The sequence below is a fragment of the Marmota marmota genome, unplaced genomic scaffold, assembly GCF_001458135.2.
Source record: "Marmota marmota marmota unplaced genomic scaffold, marMar, whole genome shotgun sequence".
In the NCBI taxonomy this organism is placed as follows: Eukaryota; Metazoa; Chordata; class Mammalia; order Rodentia; family Sciuridae; genus Marmota; species Marmota marmota.
Window position 1 is genome coordinate 42,594,914 of NW_026000174.1, and position 27,881 is coordinate 42,622,794.

The 27,881-nt window shown below is 34.4% G+C and overlaps 1 protein-coding gene and 1 long non-coding RNA gene across 2 annotated transcripts in view; one reads left to right on the plus strand and one right to left on the minus strand.

The window, feature by feature from the left end:
• The window catches only part of Elp4 (elongator acetyltransferase complex subunit 4), a 245,169-nt gene that overhangs the window by 178,162 nt on the left and 39,126 nt on the right, over positions 1–27,881 (plus strand). The gene's annotated exons all lie outside the window — the stretch shown is intronic.
• Positions 11,191–27,881, minus strand: part of LOC125612088 — a 40,436-nt gene continuing 23,745 nt past the window's right edge. Inside the window, exons 4-6 of the long non-coding RNA XR_007342388.1 lie at positions 19,344–19,406; positions 18,110–18,263; positions 11,191–11,326 (exon numbers count right to left, since the gene is read on the minus strand). This is a non-coding gene — a long non-coding RNA (uncharacterized LOC125612088). The remainder of the gene's footprint in view (positions 11,327–18,109; positions 18,264–19,343; positions 19,407–27,881) is intronic.

The following is a 27,881-nucleotide window of genomic DNA, read 5'->3' on the forward strand; positions in this document are numbered from 1 at the left end:
ACGGTAATAGTCATTGTTACTGCAATCTGGTTTTGGAAACAAGATTTATACCTGATGGATTATAGGTCAAACTATTAATTATTACCGTGCTCTAGGAAATAAGACTTCTTTGATCATACTATATAAATAATGTACATGTGCCTGCTCCCTCAGCAAGCTGTTTGTTGCCGTCCATGCACTTATCACATCTTTAGTCTTCATGGCCACCTTCTTATAGCCTTACCTACTATATTGTAAGTTCTTTTAGAACCGGAACCATGTTTCTTTTACTCCTTCTTTGTGTCCCCAGCACATAATATAGTGCCTCATTCAGTAAATATTTGTTGAATACATGCTACAGAAGGAGGAAATTATCATAGGCCAGCATGAGCAGAGAGAGCATAGTCAGCATCAGAGGATGAGATTTGTAATTGATCTTGGAAAATGAATGGACAGAAAGAAGCAAGAATGCATTTTGGGTTGGGTTTGTGGAAAGCATAATATGTTGATCAGCATCAAATAACTAAAACACAATGAACACACACCATAAGAATGAAGTCACTTTAAGAGAAAAGATACTATTGTCAAACTTCTCACACTTTTCCATTTTATAGATGAGAAAGTAAGACCCAGAGAATAACAGAATCAGGATTAGATTCTTTTCTTTGTCATGTAATTAACAGAGCTAACTTACATTATAATAGGGGAAACTATAGTTCATGACTTCAGGCTCTCCATTTTATGAAGTCCTTGGTATGACCAACTACCAGTACCTTAGATTTACATGAGAGCGGGGCTGTGAGCTGGAAGGAAACAACTGTGATAATCCAAGTCAAAAGTGAAAAGGAAAACAAGAGATAGAGCAAGAGAATTCATATATTATTTTATTGTGCTCTTTTAGATTGGACATGAATACTTGTGATTTTAGCAAACATGGGTCCAAGTAGAAACTAGTGATGGAAGATGTAACACTCTGACTCTGACTGAAAGTCTGTTATATTTCATTTAGAACATACATAAATATTTTAAAAAAAGAAACATACTTTATTTTTAGAGATTCTTTATGAAAAAGCAAACAGATTCCATAAAACCCAGGGATAATCAAAAACTTATCTGGGACACTTTTTTAAAATGAAGGCACTGTGTATACTATGTGGTGTTAAGTGCCCTCATAACAAATCATACACCGAAGAGCCATAGACAAATAAACCTTTAAAAAGTGGGCTGACGGTTTCTGACAGCAATATAAAGCTATCTTTCAGAGCCAGTAATTCAGTCGGGCCCATCTGAATCATTTCCTCTATAAATCGTCTTTAGTGGGAATACAAGAAAAAGCACCAATGAACTAATAATTATCTTCTCTTTGTCATTAGAGTAGCCTAGGTTAGTAAAATGCCACCATAAAATTAATTTCATTCTTTTTTAACCTACCTGGAATTATTTGTATGTGACTTGTTTTTCTTTTTTATATGTGTGGATCTAGAAAATCAGTATAATGGTAAAGATAAATATGTACCTCAGAATTATTTTAGACTATTTCTATAATTTTAAAGATTTTTGAATTAATTATTTAAGTCCTTATTTAATAAACTGGTAGAAACAGTTTTGTTCATTTTATTATTTTCCTTTTATACTTTATAAAAAATTGTATACCTAACGAATTAAATGACAAACCTGTAAATTATAAACTGGCTCATACTACACCTCCATATTAATGATGCAGCTGATGAAAATAACTATCAATAACCTAAAGATGCATAGTGCTAAGGACAAAGGTGGCATTTTACATTTTTATTAACACTTGTAATTTTCTCCCGCTTGATTTCTTTTAGGCCAAGCCCAATTTCTTCTAAACTATGGGTCAGTGAGCTCATGCTGATTCTCATGTGAATGATGAGCTTGATTTTGCAAAGATATCACTAACTACCAATACCTAAGTCTAGTTGCCATCATTATGAATAACCTGGAATAGAACAATATTATTAGAATGCATTATATCCTTTAATTTCACTAACTATGGCAATTCCAATACCATGAAAATTGTGCATATTTGTGACACTACATTTTTAGTGTCGTTAATGTGACAGTAGCATAGTCACATAAACCACAAGCAAAATATTCTCTTTTAAATGTTACCTTTCCTTGTTAAGAATCATAGGAAGAAAAAAGAATTTGTATTAATTTAAATGATTTTAATAAAGTAAAGTTTGTATATAGTAAATGATCTCTCATAAACAAATATAAGCTTGAGAATAACCAAGTTTTGCCAGAATGTAATACATAACTCCTTTAGAAGATTTTCTATCTCCTCCCAAATGAAAACAATATTATTCTAATAAATCATAAGAGGCTTCTATTAGTTTGATAAATAAGTACGTTTAAAATACAAGTTAGAAAATGATTTGTTTAGGTACTTTAAATAAGTCTTTATCATACTATTCTAGTGATGTCAAATACAATTTTCATTTTAAAAGATTTTAGTTAGAATTTAATCTTTGAAAATATTAATAACAGCTTACAGCAGGTAAGCTATAAAATAACACTGGATGCTGTCTATTTAGTTTCTGGTTGAAAAAGCACAGCAGTACTTTAGTTCATTACCTTTGAAAAAAACAGTAACAAGATAATACAGCTGCCTCTGATTAAGATGTAAATTCTTTCTAATTAGAATGTAAATTCTTACATTTAAATGAAGACATCAATTGTCAGGATGCCATATGATATCTTATTCCACCTTGCCTGAATGAAGCCCTCACTGCTCATCTATGGCACTAAAATAGTTTTGCGATCCCTTTGTTCTCTGATTCTTGTAATATTCTCTCTTCATGTTCCCTTTTCACATTGCTTTTGTTTGTTTTCCCCCTTGCATCTGATATTGTTGTGCCTTGGGATTTTGCAGAAATTTGGAATGAAAATTGAGTTCAGTCAGTGCCAGTATTTGCTTGTGCCTCAATTACTTCTGCTGAATTTTCCTCAATGCAAATCAGGCAGGTTGCATAAAGTGGTGCATGTATTTGAAATAATTAATTTTCCGTAAAATGATGGATCAAGTCCAATCAACCTTCATGAAATCTAAATAATAGAATAGAGAATTAGAAATTAATTAACATTTTGTGTTGTTAATACTTCATGGAAAAACTAGCAATACTAAGTTTTGTTGTTGATTCTAACTTTTTCTTTATTACATGTTGATGAAAACCTTCTGTCTCAATCATTTCTTGCCAGTAATATGTTAACATGTAATCCTGTACCAATAACATTGAGGCAAAGATTTCAAAATACAAAGATTATATAAACAGTGAGTTGAATTATTTGTGCTTCTCTTTACTGAGCAGCAGTGAAAGTTTTATCTTCAATAATATACACTAATTTATAGAAATCTACTATTTACATTGGATAAAACTATGACCATTTGAACATAGTATCACATTTTTTGTCATGTTTATTCAATCAAGAGAAGTATAACTTTAGAGGCATATCAATCCAACAGTTCCAAGGAAGGGAGAAACCTAGGAATATAAATAGAAGGGTACTTCCCCTAGTTTGGTTGTTTTATAACTTTTTATGATAGAAAATGTTAGACATACATAAAAATAGAGAATAATTTAATGAAGCCCCATGAAACCCAACAACCTTCTTCAATCATCAAGAAGCGAACAGTTAAAAAAAAATACACAAACCTGGAATCATAATGAAAAACATACAAATAATAGAGAATAATGTGCAATAGAAGCTAAAATTTAGTTACAGAATATAAATCTCTAAATGCTTAGCAAAGGTCAATTTGTGCTGAATAACAGAGAAGAAAGAAAAGATGAACAGGCAGAGTGGAAATGCCATAAGAAGAAATTTGAGGATGAGCCACATGTGTGAAGGTATAGTGGACACAAATATGATTTAATCTGAAGTTTCATTTTGAATGTAAAAGTATTTAAGTTTGGTGAGATATACAGATTTGAGAGCCAGGCAATACATTTTAGTACTAATTAGCCAAGGAAATATTTTCAGCATTATAATAACAATATCAAAAACATCTTCTTATCCAAACAAAAATCCCCCCTGTTGTAATTAAAATTCTTTCTATGATCATGTTCACAAACAGAATGATATTTCTAGTAACTAAAGTATAAATTTTTTTAAAGAAAAAGTATCTAACCCAGCTAATTAAAAATAAATGCTAGTAATTAATCTAATGATTACTTCACTGTGTTTCATGATATTTGACTTATATTCCTGGTACATCAAAATACCACTATTGTTATTCATACAATCACTTGTTTAAAACCACAACACATTTGTTTTTGCACAATCCCAAATTTGTGGTATTATTTACATATTGCTACTATGGGAAATTACCATGAATTTAGTAGCTTAAACAATACAAATGTATTTTGTACAGATGTGGAGGGCAGAAAACCAAAGTTAATGTTATGGTGCTAAGATCAAGTGGTTGACAGGATGCATTTGTCTTGGAGGATATCTAGGAGAATCTGCTGCCTTTTTCCAGCTTTTGAGGCTGCTAGCATTCTTTGGCTTGTGGCTCTTCGTCTTCAAAGCCAGCAACATGTGCTAAGTCCTTCTCATACTGTTATCTCGTTCTCTTTTCTGCCTCTCTCTTTTAATTTTAAGGACCCTTATGATTACATTGGACCCACTCAGATAAACCAAGATAATCTACCTATTTCAAGGTCAACTGATTATCAACCTTAATTCTATCTGTAACCTAAATTATACTTTACGGTGTAAGTAAGGTAAGGTTCCAAAGATGATGTTGGTGAACATCTTTGGGGGACCATTATTCTGCCTACCATGGATTTCCTACATATTTCCTTAATATTGGCTCACAAGTAACTATTTTGATAAACCATAGAGACAGAAGAACTACTTTGGTAGCTCAGTTGAGAATTCTTTTTCAGATTTAAGATAAACTAATATTTGTGATTCTTGATAAATATTATTAATTTGAGGCTAAAAATAAATTGGACTGAATACTGCAAATTACAACTATTGCACAACCAAATTTAAGCATTTTTTTAAACATGTATACTAAAATCTTTGTCATTGTAGACATAGCAAGAAAATATGTTTTAAGGAAGGGACTAAGAAACTAGCATTTATTAATTACTTGCTATATGGCAGAAACTTAAATAAGTATTTCATAGATATTGTTGCTTTTTAATCTTTAAGCATCCCTATAATTAACTGTATTTCCCTTTTAATGATAAGGAAACTGAAGGTGGAAGACTTTAGATAAATTCCCAAAAGACATAGAGTTAATGAAAGATCCTAATGTTTTTCTACTACACCAGGCTGAATTCTGTGAAACATTAGTTTTATCTATCAAAACAAGAAACAGTTTTTTCAGTATTGATTAGGATTGAAACCTTCTAAATATTATGAAATCAGCAAGCAAGTATAAAACATAATCTCTACCTTCAAGGAAGTTATAATCCAGTTGATGAAACAAGATAAAAATACATAGGAAAATAGGTCAGCTTTTAAATCATAGATTTTGGAGTCAGACAGCTTTGGATTAGAATCCTTGGTCTTTTACTGTTTAATCTTTTACCACTTACATGTGAGCCTAGGTTTCCTTTACTGCTTCATAGTGTTGTTACAAAGATTAACTATACATTAAGTCACTTGCCCAGAATCTGGCACACAGCAAGCACTAAGTAAATGGTAGCTGCTATTATTGTAATAAAATTCAAACAGCACAGGCCCAAGTTAATGATTACCCAGTTAAGGGATATAGGAGTTCAGCAAAAGAAAAGCTGATTGTCAAATGAGTGATTTTGAAAAAGTTACAGATATGTGCAAGGAGTTTTTACATTTACAAATATCATGATTAGTAGTGCGTTGTAGTTAAGTACACTGGTTCTGGAAAATAAATTTTGCTTGTTTTCAAAATTACACCTATTTACTAATTATCTGTGCTTTAGTTCCTCATTTATAAAATGGAGATAAATATAGTACCTATTCCATGGGGCTGATAAAAAGGATTTAATGAATATGCAGAGTGCTTAGAAGAGTATTGGGCACATCATGAGTGCTGCGTGTTTTTATTAGGATCCAGGACATAAGTTGTGTAGCCTGTCTTCAGTGATCCATTGTATTTGACAATATAGTAAAGAAGAATACGTGTTACCTTGCTATTCCCACAGCAGTATAGGTTATTTGCACAGCTGGACATTAGCAATAGGACGGGCATTACACATAATATAAGTGCCTACAATGTACTTAACTTTTGGTAATACAAAATAGCAAATCTTCTCCATTCTTATAAATCTCCAGACTAGGAAAAGAGACAAAACTGATTGTGGATGAAATAGAAACTAAGTGACAAAATAAAGGTAAACTGATTGCTAGTGCAGTAAGAATTCAGAAAAAGGCAAAATCATGGATTATCATCTTACTACAAAAAGGATCTGAACTAGGCCTGGAATAATGGATGAGACTTTATTGCCAGGCAAGAAAGAGGGCATGGGCACAGGAAAGATGGTGGAATGAGATGGACATCATTAACCTAGGAACACGTATGACTGCACATATGGTGCAGTTGTACATCCTGTACAACCAGATAAATGAAAAGTTGTGCTCCATTTGTGTACAATGAATCAAAATACATTCTATCATATATACTAATTAGAACAAATAAATTTAAAAAAAAAGATAATGGATAGTTCTGAATATAAGAAATTGCCCAAATCTGTTGTCTGCAGATGAAATTTAGAGGTTTCAGGAACTTGGGTGAAAGAGAAATTTACAACTTTGTTTTCACTAATTTTAGCACTTTCTTAGTAATAAACATAAGCATCAAACCACAGGAGCATTTGTAACCATGACTTTGTCATCAATAGAAATCACAGATTTTTTATGTAAGATTACAACCATAACAAGTATCTCAATATTATTTACATTTATTTCCTTTGGTAAATATTAGGTTCACCCCTTTCTTCTTATTTAATGGTTAATTAAAAATTACAGATAGCTTACTCTCTCAAAAATTAATTTATTATTTAATAACATTTCAGTGTAACTTGTTCCTTTGTAATCCAGTGTATTTATTTTATGCATTCAAAAAGCATTACTCTGAAAAAGGGTTCATAGTCTTCACCACATGTCCAATGGAGTCCTTGGTACTAGGATAATGCTTCTGTTTATGGATCTGGGAATGTATTTGTTTTCTTAAGGGGAGGGGTATTGGAGGGATGATTGGTTTTGTTGGTTTGTTTTTTGGTAACCACATCCATAATTGACTCATTGAGCTTACAATCAATCTAAGCTCCTTTTTCACACCTGTTAGACTATCTGTGTTAGTCCCTAATACAGGTAAGTAGCATAATTATCCAGCCAGTAGCTGGCACTGACTGACAAACATCATAAAATTCTTAGAGCAGTAGTTTATAAAAAATTTCTGACTACCTAAATATATGACACATTAATAACCATCTGAGGTAATAATTTTGCAAGATATCATCTATATGTGAATATATCTTCCAAAGAAAATGGCATTTCTTTTTAAAACAGTAGTCCTTTGGTTTCTTTGCACCGTGTGAGAAAGAGAAGGGCTCTTCCACTTATTACTGTGTATCAAATCACCCCAATTCTTAGTGATATAAAACAATCATTTTGTTACATCCAAGCCTTCTGTGGGTCAGGAATTTGGACAGACACCAAAGGTAGTTCCATGATATCTTGGTCCTTAGGTGGAAAAAAATATATATTGATAACTAAAAGTTAGAATCACCTCATTAGAAAACTAGGAATTACACTACCACTTGACCCATCTATCCTTCTCCTCAGTATTTCTCCAAGCTATAGCAATACAGCCATTTCAATGTTTATAGCACCACAATTCACAACAGCCAAATTGTGGAATCAACCCAGATGCCTGTCAGTAGATGAATGGATCAAGAAAATATGGTACATAAACATAATGGAGTATTACTTGGCCATAAAGAAGAATGAAATAATGCCATTTGCCTATTATTGTATGAAAATGGAGAAAATCATGCTAAATGAAATAAGCCAGACTCAGAAAATCAAGTGTTGAGTGTTTTCTCTATACGTGGAAACAAGAGAAAAATAAGGGAAAGAAGGCAGTTGAAGAGGGATTGGGATATCATAAAGATACAGGAAAGATCAGTGGAATAGAAGAAGGAGAACAAGAGCAAGGGAGGAAGGAATAGAAAGGGAAAGAAATATGGAATGAATTTAACTATCATATTCATATATAAAGGTACCAAAGGGAATTTCACCTGTATGTATATATAAAAGAAAGGAAATTTAGTAGAGAAGAGAGAATAAGTGGAAGGAGGAGGGAAGGAAAGGGTAAAGGGAATGGGGATTGAAATCAAATTTCTTGCATTATGATTTTTTCAAATGAACCCAAATACTATTTATAATTATAATGTTCTAATTAAAAAGAAGAAAAAGGTTAGAATCTACAAGGAGCATCTTCATTCACATATCTAGCATTTCATGCTGGCTGTAGCTGTGCCCTCAGCTGGGGCTGTTCTCAAGAGCACCTGTGCATAACCTTTCCATGTGGCCTGGGCTTCCTCCCAACATTGTGCGCTCTTGCTTCCTGGTAGTCAGACTGGTGAGATGGCAGTTCAGGGGTCTAAAAACAAGTGCCCTGGTAAATAAGGTAGAAGTTATATTGTCTTTTATGACCCATCCTCAAAGGTGATGAAACATCAGATCTGCCACACTCTATCAACTTGAATAGTCACAAGCCCGCCCAGGTTCAACAAAAGAAGTAAAACTTGCCACTTGATGGTAGAGCAGCAAGGTCATATTGTGCAAGAGTATGTGGAGCATATGATGCTATAGTTTTCTTTGTATTGGAAATGTAGTCTGTACCTGTAAATAGCTATAAAACTGTAGCACTTGAAAGTATTTGGACCCGACCTGCAGTGGCACAGTTTTCATGGAATGATTATAAATGACACATCATTTGCCATAATGACTCAAGTTTGGAAATGAGGCTTATAAATTTCTCATTATTTAGGTTGAAATTTCTCATTATTTAGGTTGGAAGAGGGTCTATGGTCTTTTTCAAATTTGAAGATTGGATTGTTCTAAAACTTTGTACATCTGTGTGTTTATCAGCAGAAGATATGAAAGCCATAAATATTATCTAACACATATAATAAGGACAGAGGCATAACTGTTCCATATCTTCACCAGAAAAAGTTGTGATGTAGGGCTAAAGAACCATAGAGCACTTACCTAGCATGTACAAGGCCCTGGGTTCAATCTCCAGCACTGTAAAACGTAAGAAGAGAAAAAAGTTTTGATGTAAAAAAAGAGCCACAAGGAGGGGTGGTATGGCATATAAATTATACCTCAATAAATTTGTATTTTTTTAAAAAGGAACCATAGTATTGAATTCTAGGTAATGATGTACAAGCTGCAGTGATCAGGGCTAAAGTGTACTGATATCTGCAACTTACTTTGAAATTTACCAATAATTTGATAAATTGATGGACAGATAGATGTTTAGAGAGGTTTGGAAGTAAATACAGAGAAAGGTCAATTGCACAATGCAGGTGATATTTTTATGTGTATTCTCTAAAAAGTCAGCTGTTATATGCTTGTAATTTTTCATATTTAAATATTGAGAGAAATCATGAAATATCACTGTGTAATTACTGGCATGCCCTTTAGAAGGGGGTAAAGTATTTTCTTTATTAAATGTTCTAATATAGTTTTGATGAAGTGAAGTTATATTGAATAATGAATCACCTATTTTTATTTAAGTAATTGGATAATTACCTGGTAATATAGAAGACCAGAGGGAAAAATTAGGCACAAAACCTCACCACAGTTCTGTTACTGCAGCATCAAACTTTTGAGACAAATAATTATAACTAGCACAATCTTGCTACTGGAAAAACTGAAAGTCTAAACTTAATATATAAACAGTACAATCTCCATTTTGAATGCTGTTTGCCCTGCTAAAATCTTACACCTCTTTTTTCTTTTTTTTTTTTTCCGTTTTATTTGGCCTCAGCAATATGTTCCCTATTTACATTGCACATGAAATCATGAAGGGTCACTATTATCTGCCCAACCCCAAAATTGTTTGGCAATTTTTCAAATTGTTTTGTTTGAAATGTACTGAAGTGGTAACCTGCTAATTCAGGCATATACTCCAGCACCTTTACTCCATAGTGAGGCCAAAAGGAGGAAAAAGATTTTAAAAAGATAAGAGGACTGAAAGGCTCTTTTAGTTGTTAAATGAAGAAGTAGTTGGTAAGGATTAGTAAAACTTTAGAAATTTGTAACTCCCCTGATAAAATTTGGGCTTACTGAAACATTTATGGCATAACTGAAAGAAGTACTAATTAGATAAGATTATTCAACAGAACTGAGTGTTTAAGATGCCCTTCTTAACTTTGGATGGGCCAAAGGGTAGGGAGGGAGGGAAGGGGGCATGGGGATAAAGAAAGATGGTGGAATGAGACAGATATCTTTACCCTAGGTACATGTATGATTGCACTAATGGTGTGACTCTACTTTGGGTACAACTAGAGAAGTGAAAAATTGTGCTCCATTTGTGTACAATGAATTGAAGAGCATTCTGCTGTCATGAATAACTGATTAGAAAAAAATAAATAAATTTTTTTAAAAATTAAAATAATATAAAATGCCCTTCTTAAGTGTTCACCAATAACTGGTACTTGTTGTGACATGTCATGCAGAATCCTTGGTCTTGAGAAACATAAGCAATATAACTAGAATGAAAAGTTGGAGAGAACACCAGGGCCTCAGCAGATTCACACTGCAAGATAAAGCATACTGAAAATAAGTGCCAGGTACCAGATGGAATGAAATCATGCTCCTCTTGCTCTCTTGCCCAGCCTTAGAAGCCAGGCCAGGAGAGTTAGTGATCGTGGTGCAGGAACGGGGGTTATTGCTCAGTATTCACACTGTCCTATCAGTCAAAATAGCCATTCAAAATGTGCCTTCCTATTTTGTATTTTGAGTCTTATTCTTATCTGAAACTTGGAAGCTTTGCCAGCTGACTCATATTTTGTTCTGCTTAAGACTTTCACTTCCAAGTACATATTTACATACATACATATGTATGTAATACATACATATGTATTTGCCAGTTTTGTTGTTTGTGTGGCTGAATGCTATATCTGGAAACACGCACTTTTGAGCTAGTATGAAGTCAATGACTTGCCTTCCACAGTCATGAGGAGGTTCTGAAATTTCTGTTTCAAGGATTTTGACATGTCAGCATGTGTACATCTAGTCTAATGCCAAAATGCCTTATGCCAGTAGCTTCTTTTTGATCCAGGTGTACATGATTTTCCTTGTGGATATTAACCTGTTGCCATTAAAAAAAAAAAAAACATAAGATTATGGAGTATAAAAAAAAAAAAAGATTATGGAGTATAAAATAGGCTTACAGCTACAAATGTTAGTATCATACCACACTGCCTTTCATTTGTTAAATTTTTTAATTATGTTGACATCTCTCTTTTTTTCCCAAAAAAGTCTGCATCCAATGCCTGATTTTCCATTCAACCTGTGATGATGCTTCCCAGCTGCTCAGCTGGAATCTGGATTTGCCTTCTCTCGTTCAGCACACTTTTGAACCAGTAGCAAGACTTGTGGGGAACTTTGAGGTTTGAAAATTCGAATTTGGCAGTACCCTGGGGACATTAATCAGTCAGAAAATATAAATGAGCAAATCATTTCTCAGATGAAATGGTTCAATTGACAATAATATTGAAATGAAAAAAGCAAAATGTTAACCGAACTAAAAACATATATTCAACTCAGAGGATCATGGTATTGTTGATTTTTTTATGCTTTTATCAGGTTTGATCTTTTCAACCTTTGTAGTTTAAATAATTGGCAATAATTTAATTGTTCTAATGCTAATGAGTTCATCTTTACTGCTTACTCCCTGACTGATACCATGACCCTCTCCATTGCCCTCCTCAATTCTATTATGTACCCATAGCAGTCTGAAACACAGCTCCCTTGCCAGCAACTTTCACAATATTTATTGTGGAAAATATTATTGATTCAAATGGTGGGTGAAAATTATAATTGAACTGTAGTTTATATCATTATCATGTTATAAACATACATAGTATTTCAAGTATTTAAATAACTAAAATGTTCCTCAAATGAAAGCACAGTTATCCAACTTGTCCAATGGAAGGAAGAAAAAACAGCACAAAAAAATACTTCTAACTTTAAAGTATCATTTTGTTGTTATTTGTTTTGATCACTTTCCAAAGCATCAGTGATCAAGAATTCAGAACCAGGCACAATGGCATGCAGTTGTAAGTTCTGCAACTCAGGAGGCTGAGGCAGGAGGATCATAAGCTCAAAGCCAGCCTCAGCAACTTAGTAAGAACCTGTCTCAAAAATAAAGGGGACTGGGACTATAGTTCCATGGTAGGGCACCCCTAGCTTTAATCCACAGTACCACCAAATATATTGTGTGTGTGTGTGTGTGTGTGTGTGTGTGTGTGTTTTATCAGAAAGATGGAGGCAGTACCTGATTTCTACTATATGGATTAAAAAGACTGATAATCTTGGAAATATTGAGCTAGTATGAGTCTTTTAAATTGGAGTCATTCATTTCAAAATTTATATTCATATAGTTTAATAGCCTATCATCTGTAACTTCTCAGTGATAGTGCCTAGTAAAAGTGCTTATTATAAAAAGCATTCTGTGGGGACTGGGGTTGTGGCTCAGCGGTAAAATGCTCGCCTAGTATGTGCGAGGCGCTGGGTTCGATTCTCGGCACCACATAAAAATAAATAAAAGTACTGTGTCCAACTACAACTAAAAAATATTTTTAAAAAAAGCATTCTGTGGAAGAAAGTAAGCCTTGCAGGCAGATAGGTACATAATTTGCAAGGCCCAGTAAAAATGAAGATGTAGGTCCTCCTGTTCAAAGCACCAGAAAAAGTTTCACTCAAGGTACTTAAATATTTAAAACTTTTCCCTTTCTTCTGAGGTCTTGTTCTCTTGACCTGTATTGGTGTTTTTATTTGCTAATTAAGGTCAGGTTCCTTCAAGACAGGGATACTCTCAGAGCACATATTTCAGAGGCCCCTGAGGATTCACCCAATGTCTTGGGGCACACGCAGTCCATCAGGTGCCAGGGTTTCCCCTCCTGATGGACTTTGCCTTGGCCAGAGCTGAGAGAGTTGAATCAGGCATATCCCCTTCCCACAGACTATCCCAACCCACAATGGATGAATATTGTATCCTCCTCACTGGAATATGATAGGTACCTGATTGGGAGGTGAATAGGAAGCTTGCCCCTGCCTAGTCACCCATCAGATGGCCTGAGGCACTGCCCGCCGCAGGCAAAACAGGTGCCTCCATGCCCTAACTCAAGATGCCATGGAAGCTGGCCACAGTGATACACACCTATAATCCCAGTAGCTGCAGAGGCAGAGGCAGGAGGATTGTGAATTCAAAGCCGGCCTCAGCAACTTAGCGAGGCACTTAGCAACTCAGTGAGACCCTTTATCTAAATAAAATATAAAAAGGGGCTGGGGTGTGGCTCAGTGGTTAAGCACCCCTGGGTTCAATCCTCAGTACCAAAAAAAAAAAAAAAAAAGATGCCATGGAATATGTGCCCAACCCTGACCCTCACCCAGACCTGAACCAGGGCAGAGAGTGAGAGATCTGAGGAGAAGGAGACAAGGTACAGAGTGGGAGATCTGTGGTTGTGACACCTGGGGAATGGCAGAGTAGACTTGGGAGGACAGAATACAGGGCTACATGTAGCCAACCTCCCGGCCCTATCCACTCACCCCACGAATATTCCACTGTCCTAGCAGACTTCACTTGCTGAACATAAACTTAACGATAAAATTATTAAAAATTTCAAAACAGCAATCCCAAGAGCACTAAACTCCAAGTGCTGGGCTCTTCTAAGCACAGAGTTCTATAAAAGCCCATGAAGCTGGCCTTCCCTGCAGGATAGACCCAAACTATGCTTAAAATAATAATAAAATAATGTCTAACATGTATAATACCAGACACTGTTCTATGTACTTTTCATGTATTAACTCATTAATCCTCAAAAGAATTTATACAGCATATGCCATCACTATCTCCTTTTTATAGATGAAGTGAGGGATATCCAGGATCATTCTGTAGTAAAGGACACAGTGAGCATTCAAACCCTGGCAAACTAGCTCCAGAAGATTCTTATTAAAGAACTAAAAGAGGAGTGAATAACCCAGACATTTGGTGGAAAAGCAAATCACACTTATAAACACTGTACTTTTAGAGACTATGTCTTAAAGCAGATTTCTAGAAGATAAAATCTTAATTGATTGCAAGTACTTGGAGTTAATAGGCTGTTGTCTTGGTCTAGCTCGAATGTAAAAAGCAACTATCAGTAGAGTTATCTGTGTGGAAGGACTGGAGACAGTAAATAGAAAAGCAAAGAGGGTTTGTGAATACTCCTAGAATTGTTACATTTTAAACTTTCTGTAGATAGCTACTCCAACTATAGCCTAATTTCCATATTGCCCTGCCCAAGGTCTTGCAGCTAATTAATGATGGAGCTGAACCTCAAATCTCTTTGTCCTGAAAAGGAAAATTAGCAGGCACCTCTGTTATATTCTTGGTACATGCTTAGGCTTCTCCTCGTTAAGGCTGGACCAAGAAGAGGCGGAGTGTGGGAAGAAGGGAGTGTGAAACAACTTCTGTCTTACTTCTGACTTTATTTTCTTTCTGTCTTCCTTTATTCAAGGGGATTCATGTTTCTTTGTGTAATTGCTAATGTTAACTACAGCCATTTCATTTTAATCATAATTACTACTGTAATTACTTTTAATTGAACTTGCTATTATAAAATCTTGACTATAATGGAGGGATTGCTGGACCAACTTCTCTAACCCATTCCTTCAAAATATGAGAATTCCAAAATAATATGCAGTGAAATTTCTTGACTCTTATGCCTTCAAATCACCAATAAGATGAATCCTAGAAACCCTAACTTTATTTGTGAAATTTGCAAGTGGCCAGACCAGGGGCCATGACTTAATTGCTCCACCAACTCTCTCTTACTTCAGAGTATATTTGCCACCACACAAAAGCATGAAATAAGAGTCAACGTGCTTAACCCGTTTGTGTAGGAATTTCAGCTCAGGAGGTATTCACAATAAACTATTTCTTTTACTCCTGGTGGGCTTTTGACTATGCTTTGTCAGATCTTTTTCTGTCTCATAAGTGTATCTTTGCCCTATTCTACAGTTTTAGAATCACTTGTTTATTAAAATTCAATGTTTAAAACTTATACCTCAAATGCAGGTTAAAATCTGATTTGCCATCTACTCAATGTAGAATTGATCCAGGATTCTCAGTATTTGAAATGTTGAAAGAATTAGAGAACAGATTCTGGTTGTGAAGATTCTGGTTCTCCCTCCTCTTTGTACAACCTCGTTCGTCCAATTCACTGGACCAGAAAAAAGCGTGGGCACTTGGTATGTGTTTCTTCACACAGCTGGTCCTCTGTTGATTATGACTGCTCCTGTATCTCTGAGGCTGGTATCCACATGCTGGCCCTCTCAACTGCTAGATGTAAAGAATTCTTCAGAGGGTCCTCTAGGTTCACAATGCCATACTATTTTAGTGTCAAAGTACCCACCCACAGTGGTATGCTCACCAGTCTCTTGCTGATGTGTTCCCCTTGCCAAGCAGGTCATCATCTTGCTAGAACATCAGCAAGCTAACTCAAGTACAACTCATTTGATTTGTCCCACGGGAATTTCTTATGTCCTTACTGGTCAAAATTGTATACATGCAGGCTGTTCCACCACTGCCCTTCACTCTGCCTGCCATTTCTCCCTTCCTTGCTTAATAGGCACAGGAACAGATTAGAATGTTCTCTGCCTAAAAAGATGTTGAACAGGGAATGGAAGGCCAATCTTTTCATTTTGCAGGCATAGCCAGTCTTTGAGTTAGTCTCTGAGAGCCCTACTGTCATCTTGAAACCAGCTTCAGGAATACACTTTCCTCATACCACAAGTACTGTTATTTTCACAAAGACAAGTGACCCTGTAACTCTTGTGTCCACCTTTCCCACACTTCTTATATGGATATTGGGGTGTTGTCTTGGCCCAATTGTTGAAGTTTCTCTTTGGGCTTCACTTAATCCTTATTGTTGTCAGGATGGGTCCATCCTGTCAAGCAATAGTAAAAGTACCACTCCCCATGTTGTTATAATTATATGCTCATAGAAGGAGCAATTCCGATGCAGAGCAAAGGCCTTAAATTCTTGCTAAACAGAAATTAAATAAGAGTTAGTTCCTCTGCCCTTTGAAAAAAGACAAAGATTATAAAAATGCTTAACAAAGGAGGGTATTATGTCAGATAGACTTTGACAAAGTAGATAAGATTGAAAGAAGATATTTTAAACCAAAGGTGAACATGAACAGAAGTTGAGATTTAGAAAATTGCGGAGCAGATTTAGGAAAATCAAGTCAGCTTATTTACAGTGGAAAAGTAGGATATAGGACCAGAAAAGTAGGTTGAGAACATAAGATTGGGATTATGAAGCCCAGAATTAAGGAATTAAATCGAGCAGAGTAACCTGTAAAAATGGAGAAGTGGCATTATAACAATTTTAAAGGAAAAACTAAGGTGGGGAGTGAGCTTAAGGAAGCACATAGAAAAGGAAAATGTAAGCAATATTGGGATCTTTTGTGGTTTTTGATGACCAATTTTATAGGATAGGATATGCCAACATATCCCAAATGCATGCTGTGTTACCACAGATCTATTAGATGCTCCAAATCAACAGTGAATTCTCTAGTCATATATGCTGAGAAAACTCAACCATATAGTCCCCACTTAGAAATCATAGTTAAAGTAATATAGAAATCCATGGGCTGGGGTTATAGCTCAATGGTAGAGCACTTGCCTGGCACAGGTGAGGCACTGGGTTCAATTCTCAGCACCATAAATAAATAAATAAATAAATGCATCATATCCATCTACAACTAAAAAATATTTTTTAAAAAAGTAACAGAAATCATAAAGGAAAACAAATCATGACCTCATTTAACCCAGTATTTTCCACAATGATTTTAGGTTTATAGAACTTCCTATTTTATAACTCCTATCATATAGAACCAGTATTTCAAAAACCATACTTTGGGAACCACACCAGTCCATGTTATATGATATGAATAGATTGACGTAGTGATTTGTACATTAATATTGTATTTTCTTTACAAACAATAAAAAACAAAAGCATGATTATGATAAACTCTGTTTCTGGGTAGAAAATTGTTCTTGGGCTCTAAGGTCAAGCTGTATCTCTTAAGGCTTGGCCTTGTTTCATCCAAAATGAAATATTTTTCTAACAAAAGACCAAAACAGCTATAACAATCTCTGTATTGACTTCTGTCGCCTTAACAAACATCAGCATCTGTGCTCTTAACTTTGGGTTCAAAAAGAAAGAACCTTTATTTTTAGAGTGCTTTTTAACTTTAAAGGAACATATGTAAAGGTTTTGTTTGGGAGAATAAGAAGAAGAAAGCTGTGTCTCTTTCATTATATTATTACACATAATCACTGCTAAGAATTTGTTAAATTTTGAAAGAAAGGAAGGCATTAATTACATTTTATGTACAAAGAAATTTGAGGCTTAAAGATGTTGCTTTATTGGTCCAGACTAGCTGTTGTATATAAAAATGAGGATTTGGGAGCATCGGATCTCATGCTCTTTCTAATGAAGTACTCCTCCTTAAAGAATAAGAGATAAAATTACCACTTTTATTGTATTTGTTTGTAAATTATTCCCAAACTTCTTAGAAGACCTACCTGCCAAAACTACTGTGTTTACTCTTATTCTTGGTTGGAGTTCGCCCCCTCTACATAATTAGTAGATATATCTAACCTATATCTGACATATATCTACATAATATGTCAGTGTGTTTAGTAGATATATCTTACCTTTATACTTTTCACTGTAACTGCTAAGGATACCAATCAAATAATAAAGAAACTGGCTCACAATCCCCAGCACCGCCAAAAAAAAAAAAGAAAGAAACTGGCTCAGAAAGATTATGACTTACCATGGTCATAGGACAAGTTGATAGCAGAAAGAGCACATACCTTCAACTCTTTATAGCACAAATACTGTGTAGCACTAGCACTTAGAATAGGAATTCCAAGTACACATCCGTTGAATAGAAGATTTGTTGGGTGAGGTGGTAAACAACATTTTTTCAAACATCTACAGTATATTTTTCCAATTAAGGAGGCTCATCTATATGAAAAATAATAGTACTTGTTACTTTATATCAAGCATGAAATATTGCTATGATACTGTTTTTAAAAGACTTATAAACAAAGCTTATAAAAGAAACAGACTTTACCTCCAACAATAGCATAATGATGAATATAGGCTTTAAAAGCCATTTCTTTATAGCTGTAATATTGTTCAAATACCAAGTTAATAGAAAAATCTGGTTTATCATCTTTCTTATTTTACGTGTTTTGATGTGTCATTTATAAATTATATTTCAAAGAGGGTTTTTGTAAGTGTAGTTACTTTGCCATTCACTCTGAGAGTACTTTTAAAATAAAGAAGAATGTGTAATCTATTAAAAGGAAGAGTGGTTATCTCAGAGAATTGATTTAGGAATAGGGAAAGACTCTTTTAGTTTTTGTTTTATAAATGAATTTGTTTTATATTGTTTCTACATTATATTAATTAGTTATTAACATATATATTACTGTTATAATTTTTCAAAGTTCAGGAAATTATTTCTAAGGAAGTAAAGAATATAATTAATAGACTGCATGTATACTTTTGTTAAAAAATTAAAGACTTCAAACATATAGGTACTATTAAAAAGCTTTTGTGTGCCCATTACCTAATTGGGAGATATATTAACATTAAAATGTTAATATAATTAAAATTAATATAATTTAAAATATTGAAAGGTAAATATCCTAAACTTGCCCTGTTAACCAATAGCAAATGTGAGTTCTCAGGCTTTCCACCCTGATTCAGATTGGTATAAAAAATAGCACATGCTGCAGAAGCTCTACCACAGTGTCCTGCTGCAAAACAGTTGTAACCATTGGTTGCTGGGCAATGGACAACACAGTAAACCCAGCTCCCTTCACTTCTACGTTTATTTATCTAGATTAATGATGTAGACCATCATAAACAAACAAGATATTTGTTATATAAATAGGATGGCTAATGCATTTCAGGAAATTTTAAGATTTTCCTTAGCGTTCATGTGTACTTTCAGTGCTTTTAACCTTGAAAGAGATATAGGTTGTTTGGAAACCAAAATTAAAGTTAGATTGAAAGGGTACAATATGATCTCCTTACCTCATGATAAATCATACCATGAATTTTAGGAAGGTAAACTGGGTTTTCCATTTGAATTGTTTCCTAGCAGATAGAAAGGAATTATAAAATAATTCATTTATGTTAAAGCACAGAATAGTCATATCTGTTAAGAGGAGAAAATCTCAAGTTATTCTTGGTAATCATGCCCTATCAAAATTCAAAGGAAAATCAAATCCAAAATAAAATTTTTCATCAGTAAAACAAAATATTACAATTCCAGTTTCTATTACAACATGTTTGTCCATTTATAAACGTCATAAAAGTTGCAAGTACAGTATATTTCAAGTATTTTACAAAATATGATGTCTACTGTCAGCTGTGATGGCTGTACTGCACAATATTAACAGTCAGTACAAATGCAAGGTCTCTGAACAGATTGCTTCCGCAATTAGTATCTATGTACTAAGTTAGCAATAAAAATATAAGCAGGTCCATTTCCTGAGGCTCTACCTAACAGAGATGTTGCAAAAAGAAAATGAAATAATGAATAATCATTTTAAGTGTGAAATGTAAAACATTATCCATGACACAAAGTCTAATAAAAATAATAACATTAAAACTGGAATTGGACTTCAGATCTCAAAAAAAGATGCTATTTTTATATTCTTCTACTCTTTGGTTATCATGGTAATTAGTGGAAAAGCTTTGGAGCTTTTTATATTAGTAACCGCTTCAACTATTTAATGGATTGGCCCTTTTACTACTATAACTACCATCCTTATACACTTAGCTATTTCCATTAAACAATCAGTATGGTCAATCAAAATTATCATACTGCCTATAAATGAGTGTGTAACGCAGCCTGAGTGAGGGCTTTTTCCTAAAATGCTTGTGTTATCTCCTATCATATCTACATAATTCGGCCCCATTGACTACAGTACCATTAATTTGACTGAGACTTGTCCATCTTCAGATAATTTAGTGGCCATTATTCAGTGAGATTATCTTATTTAAGAAAAGTCTAGTAGTGACATAAGCAGGATAGTGGAATTGAAAGCTCCAGACCCTTCTTCCTTCAACAGAAACACAACACATAGACCAATTCCCTTTGTAAGAAACCTAGAAACCAGTTAAAAGACTCCCCCCAAAAAAAGCACAAGACTCTGCAGCTGCACCTAGGCTAGTAGGAAAATTCGTGGCACCCTCTTGCAGTATTTCCTTCTCCTGACATAATAACAGGTATTCAAGAATTGTCTTATCCCTTTTGTATTGCTACAACAAAATTCCACAGCCTGGGTAATTTATAAATCACAGGTATATATTTCTCAGTTCTAGTGGTTGGGAAGTCTTAAAGCAAGGTAACAGTAGGTTCTGTGAAGGCCTGTTTCTCAATAGATGGTGCCAACTCATTGTCCTTTCATTGTGGAAGGAATGGAAGGGCAAAAAAGTGTTCCTTTTGATCTCAAGTTCTTTTAGTAGGCTGTCAATCCCATTTGTTTGGGTGAGGCATGATTAAATTATCATTATGAGTCCTCTTAATACTGTTGCATTGGAGATTACTTCAACATGGATTTTGGAGAGGAAGTCATAATTAAGGAGGAAACTCCAAGCACCTGGCTTCTCTCTAAGGAAAGAAAAAGAAGACTGGACCATATACCAATGTTCTGAGTTTGCAGGGGAAATGGCCAAGGACTAGATTCTGTGTCACTTTGCTCAGAGCACTGATAGGACCTGGCATATTCTCAATGCCTGGAGCCACTGAAAGCAAAGGAACTAGGTGATGTGCTACTGCTCCAGAGGACTTGGGGTATAACAGACATGGGCCAGTACAGCTTGGTGACCTCTTCCTCAGGGGAAAAGAGAAGCACAAAACATGTATCCAACATTATAGCTTTTCATGTGGCTGCACTAGGACTGCTTTTTTTCTCACCTAACTCAAGGCAGGACCTTGGTGGGACCCAACATGCTCTAGATCCCTAGAGGCTACTGAAAACAAAAAAGGAAATACATAGTGTCCTGCTGTTTTAGAGGACTTATGGTACAGCAGAGAGACGCCAGAGGGAGCAAGAGATTGTAAGCTCCTGAACAAAAAGAAACTAGCAAATCCTGTATGAATCTAATCACACAAGTCTAAAGAAGACATATCCACAGAAAAGAGAGGCCCCCCCAGGATCGCTTACTGGGCTGATTGCTAAAAGTTTCTTCCTGTGCAAAAGTCTGCAAAAGATTTGGAAAGATAGCTATTTTTTTCAAATGTGTTGATACCAATGCAAAGTTACAAGGAACATGAAGAAACAGGGGAGAATGGCCCAATCAAAGGAACAAAATAAACTTCCACAAACTCTAAAAAAGTGAAGTATAATGAATTACCTGACCAAAGAAAAAAATCCAGAATAACCATCATAAACATAATAAGCTTAGGGGGGAAATGCCTGAATAAAATGAGAATTTCGACAAAGAAACAAAAAAAAAATGTAAAAAAGAACCAAACAAATTTGGACCTGAATAATACAAGAGCTCTTATGATTTGCAACTAGAACATACCCCAAAGGCTCATGTATTAAAGGCTTGGTCTCCCATACAGCTGTTGGAGTTGGGACTCTTTGGAAGTGATTAAATAATGAGAGCACTGATCTCATTGGTGGATTAATCCATTGATGGATTAATAATTTGATAGAATTATTGAGAGGTGATGGAAACTGTTGGAGGTGGGACTAGGTATATTCCCTGGAAGGGCATATACTATCCCTGGTCTCTTTTCCCATTCATCTCTTCTCTCCTTCACCCCCTTTCCTTTCCAGTTGCCATAAGGTATAAAGTTTTGCTTTGCCATACCCATCTGCCATAATGGATTGCCTCACCATAGGCCCTGAAAGAATGGATGCTATCTAACCATGAAAAGAAAACTCTAGAATCATAAGCTGATGTTTTCAGGTATTTTGTCACAGAAAGGCAAAGCTAACTATAAGAACTGAGCTGAAAAGGGGGTTCAAAAGCAGACTTGATCAAACTAAGGAAAGATTTAGTAAACATGAAGACATGTCATTTGAAATTATCCAGAGAAGCAAACAGAAAAAAAAAAAAAGAGTAAAATAAAGCAAATTAAAGAGTAAATTATGGGACACCATTAACCTGACCAATATACATTATCATGAGAGTTCATGAAAGAGAAGAGAAAGAAGCAAAAAGTTATTTCAGTAAATTAGTGGGCAAAATTTCTTTCCAAATCCAGAGTAAGAAATTGATTTTAGAAACATGATGGATCCAAATAAGAAGGATCAAAAAAGTTTACACTAAGGGGCTGGGATTGTGGCTCAGGGGTAAAGCGCTCACCTAGCACGTGGGAGGCCCTGGGTTTGATCCTTAGCACTACATAAAAAAATAAATAAATAGGTAGGTAGGTAGGTAGGTAGGTAGATAGATAGATAAAAGTTTACACTAAGACACAATGTGATTAAATTGTCTGAAATAAAAGAGAATTTTCAAAGCAGCAAAAGAAAACAAATCATCATGTACAGGGAATTTTTTTTTAAACTATCAGATTTCTCAGCAGAAACCTTGGAGAATAGAGAGAATAGGATGATACATGCCAAGTGCTGGAGTAGGGGGCAAAAAAAAAAAAAAAAAAAACTCCCAATAAAGAATAGTATATCTGGGGCTGGGGTTGTGGCTCAGTGGTACAGTACTTACCTAGCACATGTGAGGCACTGGGTTCAATTCTCAGTACCACATATAAACAAATAAATAAAGGTCCATCAATAACTAATAAAAATATTTTTTAAAAAAGAAGGGTATATCTGGCAAACTGTCCTTCAAAACTGAAAAATAAAGAAAAAGGAGAAGAGAGAAAGGCTTTCCCAAATTAAAAAATTTAAGGTAGTTTGTCACCACTAGCCCTGCCTTCCAAAGAGTCCTTCAAGTTGAATTGAAATGACACTAAACAGCAACACAAAAATATTTTAATGAATACAATATAGAATGATATGATTTGTGACATTGGTAACAAAGTACTGGGAGGGAATATAGAATTTGTTGTATGTAACTGACATTAAGTTGTTATCACCTTAAAATATATTATTATAACTGAAATGTTTTAGGTAAACCCATGGTAACCACAAAGAGAATACCTATGGAACATACAAAATAAAATAAGAAAGGAATCAAAAGGATGTCCCTACCAAAAAAAAAAAAAATCAATAAAATACACAAACCAGCAAGAAACACAAACTATAAAACAGACCAAAAAAATGGCAACAATAATTTTTTCTCTGTTTTACTTATAATTACTTTAGATGGAGTAATATGTCCAGTGAAAAGATGCAGAGTGGATAAATGAATTTAAAAGTAAAATCCAGTTAATAATATTTAAAGAGATATCCTTAGATTTAAGGACACATATTATCAAATCATATTTTATTTATATACAAATATGCCACAATGAAACCTACCATTCTGTATAAATAATATACACCAATTTTTAATAAAGGCACATTTAAGATAAAAGGGAGAGGATATGAATGATATTCCATATAAATGTTAACTAACAGAGAACAGGAGCATCCGTATTTTTTAATTTTAATTTGTTATATATAGAGCACAATTTTTCATATCTCTGGTTGTATACAAAGTATAATCACAGCATTTGTGTCTTCATACATGTACTTAGGGTAATGATGTCAATCTCATTCCACCATCTATTCTACCCCCATGCCCCCTCCCTTCCCCTCCCAACCCTTTGCTCTATCTAGAGTTTGTCTAATCCTCCCGTACTCCCCCAACCATCCCATTATAAATCAGCATCCTTATATCAGAGAAAACATTCAGCATTTGGTTTTTTGGAATTGGCTAACTTCACTTAGCATTATATTTTCCAACTCCATCCATTTGCCTCAAATACTGTGATTTTATTCTCTTTCAGTGCTGAATAATATTCCATTGCATATATACACTACATGTTCTTTATCCACTCATCTACTGAAGGGCATCTAGGTTGGTTCCACAGTTTAGCTATTGTGAATTGTGCTACTATAACCATTGGTGAAGCTGTGTCCCTGTAGTATGCTGTTTTTAAGTCCTTTGGGTATAGACTGAGGAGTGGAATAGCAAGGTCAAATGGTGGTTCCATTCCCAGTTTTCCAAGGAATCTCCATATTGCTTTCCATATTGGTTGCCCCAATTTTCAGTCCCACCAGCAATATTTGAGTGTGCCTTTTTCCCCACATCTTCACCAACACTTATTGTTGTTTGTATTCTTAGTAGTCGCCACTCTGACTAGAAAGAGATGAAATCTTAGAGTAATTTTGATTTGCATTTCTCTAATTGCTAGAGATGGTGAACATTTTTTCATATATTTATTGATTGATTGTATATCCTCTTCTGAGAAGTGTCTGTTCAGTTCCTTTACCCATTTATCGATTGGGTTATTTGGTGGGTTTTTGGGGGGTTTTTTGGTTTTGTTTTGTTTGTGTTTGTGTTTTTTGTTTTTTGTTTTTTGTTTTTTTTTTGGTGTTAAGATTTTTGAGTTCTTCACTCTCAGCATCACCAGTTGCTGTGTGCGTGGATTACCGAGCTAGCTCGCAATAAACGCCTCTTTGCTGCTTACAAAAAAAAAAAAAAAAGATTTTTGAGTTCTTATATAGCCTAGAGATTAGTGCTCTATCTGATGTGCATGTGGTAAAATTTGCTCCCAAAATGTAGGCTCTCTTTTCATTCCACTGATTGTTTCTTTTGTTGAGAAGAAGCTTTTTAGTTTGAATTCATCTCATTTACTGATTCTTGATTTTAATTCTTATGCAATAGGAGTAGCCATATTTATATGAGACTAAAACAGACCTTGCATCAAAAACTGTCAAAAAATATAAGAGCATTATAATAATAAAAGGATTAATTCAACAGGAAGATATAATTGTAAATGTTTGTACCCAACATCAGAGCACCATACTGTATGAAATATTAACAAAGCTGAGAGATTTAGATAGCAACACAATAATAATAGATTTCAATAAACCTCCCCTAATCAATAATGGGTAGAATACCCAAAAAGAAGATTAGTAAGGAAACAGGGCTTGAACAACTGTGTAGACCAAATGGATCTAACAGATATACAGAACATTCCACCCTACAGTAGCATAATACACATTCTTCTCAAGTATACATGGAACATTCTTCAGGATAAATCACATTAGGTAATAAAACAAATCCTAACAAATTTAAGAAAATTGAAACCATACCAAGTAATTTTTTCTGATGTCAGTGGAATAAAACTGTAAGTTAACAGCAGAAGGAAAATTCAAAATTCACAAATATTTGAAAATCAGGGCAATACCCATATCTCTCTCTCTCTCTCTCTCTCTCTCTCTCTCTCTCTCTCTTTTTCACGATTGTTGTGTTGCTGAGCCTTACATGATAATTATCCCAGTCCCAGTTTTAGATATGGGGAAATCTTGGTTTGTTGGAGTCAAATGCTTGACCAGGATCTTAGCTACCAGGTGGCAGAGCCAGGATCAAAAACAAGAGACTGCTTTTCCCCAAAGCTCAAATTCTTCTGCACTATCCCCACTGCCATTTTTATCCATGTACTACTCCAATCTCTCTGACTCTCTCTCTGTCTCTCTCTCTTTCTCTTCTTCCAGTTCTAGAGATTGAACCCATAGGCACTTTGCTACTGAGCTATATTCTTAGCCCTTATTTTTAATTTTTATTTTGAAACAGGATTTCACTAATTTGCATTGAATTTGTATTCCTTCTGTCTCAACCTCCCACATCACTGGAATTACAGGCATGTTCTACCACATTCAGCAACAATATGTTTTTAACAACCAATATATCAAACAAGAAATCAAAAGAGATATTATAAAATATCTTGAGACAAAAACAAAACTACAACATATCAAAACTTAGGGACACACAAAAGCTTTACTAAGAGGAAAGTTTATGGTAATATAAACATACATTATAAAAGAAGACAGGTCTCAAATTAACAAGCTAATTCTACACTTCGGGGAACTAGAAAAAGAAGAACAAACTAAATTCAGGATTAGTAGAAAGAGAGAAATCATAAAAATTAGAGCAGAAATAGAGACTAGAAAAACAAACAAAACTAAGAGTTGACTTTTTGAAAAACCTCACCAAAACTGACAACCTTTAGTGAAACTAAGAAAAATAAAAGAGAGAAAATCAAATAGGATTAGAAATGAAACAGAAGATATTACAATTGATGCTACAGAATTTTTAAAAAATAAAGATTAGAAAAGACCATCAAATTGGAATAAGCCAAAAGAAGTGGATAAACTCCTAAAAATTTAACCTACCAAGACCAAATCATGAAGACATTAAAAATCTGAACAGAACTAGTAGGTTTATTAAAAACCCTTCCAACAAAGAAAATTCCAGGACCAGATGGCTCCACTGGTGAATTCTACCAAACATTTAAAAAAAAATTAATGCCAGTTCTTGTCCAACTCTTCCAAAAAATTGAAGAAATGGGAACACATCCAAACTTTTTTATGAGGCCAGCATTACTCTGATATTAAAGCCAGAAAAAGAAAAAAATCACAAGCCACTATCTGATAAATGAAGATATAAAAATCCTAATAAAAAAAAACAGACAAACTGAATTCAGCAACATAATAAAAGACATATATACCATGACCAAGTGAAATTTATTCCTGGGATGCAAGGATGGTTCAACATACAAAAATCAATGTGATGTACCACATTAACATTTCAAAGGATTAAAACATCATATATGATTACCTCAATAGATGCAAAAAAATCATTTGACAAAAATCATACTTTCATGATAAAAAAACAATAGCCTAAGAAAAAAAGAAATATCAACATAATAAATGCAATATATGAAAAGCCCATGGCTAAGATACTCACTGGTAAAGAACTAAAAGTTTTCCTCTAAGATTGGGAACAAGACAAGGACTTGGAAACCCTAGCCAGAGCTACTAAGCAAGAAAAACATCCATGTTAGAAAGGAGATAGCAAAATTATCTCTTTGAAATGACATGATTTTACATGTAGAAAACCCTAAAAATTACACACCACACCACACACACACACACACACACACACACATAGAAACAATAAGTTCATCAATGTAGCAGGATTTTAAAAAAAGACGACACACAAAATTTAGTTGCCTTTCTGTACATTACCACTAAATAATCAAAAAGAAAATTAAGAAAGCAATTTTATTTATAAGGCACCAAAATGAATAAAATACTTAAGAATAAACTTAACCAAGGAAGCAAAATACTTGTTTACTTGAAAACTGCAAAACACTGCTAAAATGAAAGCAGAAACAAATAAATGGAAAGAAATCTCATGTGCATAGATTTGAAATATTAGTATTGTTTAAAATATTCAGTAATCTACAAACTCAATGAAGTCCCTATCAATCACAGTGGCATTTTTTACAGAAATAGAAAAAATAATTCTAAAAATCATGTTGCATCATAAAGGACCCCAAATAGATAAAACAATCATGAGAAAGAAGAGTGTATGGGAGCCTCACATATCCCAATTTCTAAATTATTACAAAGCTGCAATAATCAAAACTATATGGTA